We start from the raw sequence: 4,095 nt of genomic DNA, 5'->3' as shown, positions 1-4,095 counted from the left end.
GATTGATAAACACAGTTTCCTTTGATTTATACAAATATGTTTTAATATACAAACAATAATACAATTTAGAATAACGGTTATTACAAATAGTTATTACAAACAATGATATATATACACAAGTTTTAGAAACTTACAAACAATATAAAGTCTTCTTTCTGGTCTGGAACTTTCTTAATATATTATCGAGGGTTCATGATGAGCGAGTTAATTTCGAGTTGACGTAGGTACAATTCACTTAATAGGAAGCTCTGTGGGCCTCGCTGATCACACGCCTATTACAGGTCGAGCTTGAGTTTTTTTACCGCTGAAGTTATATAATGTCTTCGTAAAAGTACTAAAGTTCAATGTGAATCCACTGAAGTTAAATGGTTTATAATATTCGAAAGTATTAAACATTCCTGGTCAAATATCTGAACTTTTCCAATTAATAAGCGTTAATCGCATATATAGCTTTCAAAGTTTATGGTATACCAACTATAGCAAACCAATAACAGATAGTGTTTTTTGGCTCATCGCGTTGGTTATATTTACAGGTGTGTGGAGAGTTTCTCAAAATTTCAGTTTTACGTAATAATACTAACGCTAACACTAGCGTTTATGTACACACATATATTGTTGATTCTTACACTCGAGAATTTTTTTCAAATTTAGAAAATAGGCTGGAGTTTCGCAATACTTATTTAACTGTATAAGTTATGTACATTTCTAAATATAAATTTAATTTAAACAAACATCGATATTAGAATAAATATATAATAATAAATCCGTCACACTCACCACTGGCAACTACATGAAATACATTTGTAACATCGCATAACAATAATAGTGTCATTTAGAGGCCATCAAACTCGATTCATTTATATTTCAGGCTTCACAAAACAATAATCAGTGGCAAAATTCAGAAGAATTAAAACTCTTACATGCTCTTACTTCTGTACTCCAAAACACACTCAGAAAAAGCAGGCTTGTTGTCCATAAATTCTATGTTATATTATGTAATTACAAGAACCTTAACGTTTAAATTTTGCGTTATTGGACAAAGATAAGACCTTTAAAATCAAAATATATATTTGTATTGAAATATTGAGTATTGGAACAATGAAAATAGAATATTTCTAAAATAAATCAACATTCAACAATCTAACAATGTTTTTATATTCTAGAATTTATAGTGGTTACTTATGCATGTACACAATAATCCACGCGAATTGGCAGATTATTTATTTATGGCTAAATAGAAAACAAAAGTGAACGTACATAACAACAACCAGGAAAAAACTATAGAACATGTTATAAAAAATATTTACGTAAAATTTGGAATGGGTTGAAAAATAGCGATCAAAGACATAAAGAGATGTGTCTGTTAATTGTGGGATTGTTTGATTTTATTAATAAAGCTTCTCTGATTTTTCTTCTGTTAATGTCAGGTTCATGTTTTAGTACTGTGACATTCTGTTCAGAAAAACTGTTTGTTTTAGTCCATATGCTCATGGACTTGTGAAGAGGTTTTGGGGTGTTACGTCCTGTTTCACCTATATAAAAGGCTGTGCAACTGTTACACTTTATTTTGTAAATGTTTCCTGGTGGGGTGGTTAGTTATAAAATTTTCTTTAAGCGTGTTTAATTTTCATTCCAGGAGTGAAAATGAATCTAGGCGTTACGTTAAGGGTATATTTACGAAACTTCTGATAGAGGTACGCTAATATTTTCTATGTACAGAACAGTGCAAGTGATTAGATTTCCTTTATTTCGTGGAGTGTTCGAATTTGTTTGTTTTTTTCAACACCTCTTGTGTGTGTTTTTTAAATTTGTTAACAGTTTCTCTAACTAATTTAGTAGGGAACTGATTAACGTTAGTAAAGCATTGAGTTCAGGCTCAATTTCTTTATCAATGTTTTCTGTTATGCATATAGTGTATGCTAAATTGAGGAAGCTTTTTAGAGTGCCTTGCTTCTTGTGGATTACATGACTAGAAAACCAGTTTATGTAATTTCCGTTGTGTGTATTTCTTCTATGAATTTTAGTGGTGAAGCCTTGGGGGGTTCGTATGTTATTAACGTTTAAAAAAATTATCGTATTGTTATTTTCATTTTCCATTGTGAATTGTATGTTTTTATGTAGGTTGTTTATGTATTGGAGGAATTTTGTCTGCGCATCTTGACAAGTAAAGCCGCAAAAAATGTCATCTACATATCTAAGCCAAAATGCAGGCTTATACATACAAGTGACTATGGCATGCTATTCTATGTGATGTAAGAAAAGAGTGGCCAAAGTGCCTTATAATGGATTCCGAGTAACTGAAGGAAGCACGAATCTCTGTATTGAAAGCAAATAAATGTGGCTAGTTGTAACATTTCGATTAAGTGTTCCTGTTTTATGTTGATTCTCTTTTTGGGGGTCTTGTGAAATAATTTTTGCAGTGAGTTTTATTGTTTCATGACGAGGGTTTGAGGGAATAGGTTTACGATGTCAAAGCTAGGAGTGTTGACGTCATTGTTTAAACTATGTACTTGTTATAAAAGGTGTGAAGTGTTTTTCGTTTTTCTTCAATTGGGTGTTTATTTTGGAAGCATAAGATTCTAAAATACAGTTAAAGTATTTATCAAGGTTGTAGTTTAAAAGAGTTATAAAAATACATAATTGAGTATAAAGTTATTGGGCTTTTATGGATATTTGATAAACCGTAAATTTATGGTTTTCCAAGCTGGTTTGTGTGCAACAAATTATAAAGTTTAATGGTAATATTTTTTTCTTTTAATAATATTTTGAGTAGTTTGCTCATTTTTTGTTTTATGTTCGGTTAAGGTCAGTATCTGACTGAGTAAACTTAGACGTATCATTCAATATATTTATCATTAAGGAATCATACTGTTTGGTTGTTAAAATCAGGATCGAGTTTCCTTTATCGGCTCTTTGAATAACATTGTCTATAACAAGTTTCAGGCCTTTTCTTTCTGCTGATGTCAAATTTTGTTTACAGGCTTCTTTTTTTTTTTTTTAAGTGTTTCACTAAATTCATCCTAGAAATTTTTAATTGACTTGCTTTTGGTTTGGTAAAAAAATTGCTCATTAAATTGTTCATAATTTTTGGAATGTTGAATATTTCTGATTATTCTTCGTTTTCATGAACTGAATTAAACGCGAATTTTTCTTGTGGTCTTTGACTTGGGATTAGTTGCTGTTGATTGGATTTGTGATTGCGTCTATTATTTCTTTCCTGTAGAGGTTTTAAAGGCTGGTTTTAAAATCTAACACTGGAATGATTGGAGGAGTTACTGTGTGGTTAAAACCACTATTTAAGGCTGCGGTTTGAAATTCACCAAGTTAGAAGTTCGTGAGGTTGATTATATTGTTCTTTACAGTGTCTGGTTCTGTTTTTTCGATTGTACTGACAGGTGAAGTTTTTCAAGCTTTTTATCTAAATTTCGTTTGATAGTTTAGCTTCCAATTAAAGTAGTTGTTTTTATGTATTAATGATGGGGTAGTCAAACGATCCTTTGGAAAGGCCTAATCACTTGCACTATCCTATACATAAAAAATATTAGCGTACCTCTATCAGGAATTTCGAAAAGAATAGCACATAAATATAAACTTATCATAACGCCTAGATCCGTTGTCATACCTGGAATGAAAATTAAACACAGGAAACATTTACAAAATAAAGTGTAACAATTGCACAGCCTTTTACATAAGCGAAACAGGACGTAACTTGATCAGGTTAAAATAACACCAAAAAACCCCTTCCCAAGTCCATGAGCACATAAATTAAAACAAACAGAGTTTTTCTGAATAGAATGCCACAGTACTAAAACATGAACTTGACATTAACAGAAGAAAAATCAGAGAAGCTTTATTAATAAAATCAGACAATCTCACAATTAACAGGCACATCTCTTTATGTTTTTGATCGCTGTTTCCCAATCCATTCCTAATCTTACGCAAATATTTTGCATTTCTATAGTTTTTTCCTGGTTGTTGTTATATATATATGGCAGATTTTGTTAAACAAGACCGATGTCTGTAGGTTTACTTTCTTCTTAGAATTCTTCTCAAGAAGTCGACGACTGCTTCATTGTTACCAAGGACACTGATGAA

This window comes from Limulus polyphemus, unplaced genomic scaffold, assembly GCF_000517525.1.
Source record: "Limulus polyphemus unplaced genomic scaffold, Limulus_polyphemus-2.1.2 Scaffold807, whole genome shotgun sequence".
Lineage (NCBI taxonomy): Eukaryota > Metazoa > Arthropoda > Merostomata > Xiphosura > Limulidae > Limulus > Limulus polyphemus.
The sequence above is the reverse complement of the archived record's forward strand: the minus strand, read 5'-3'. Positions refer to the sequence as shown.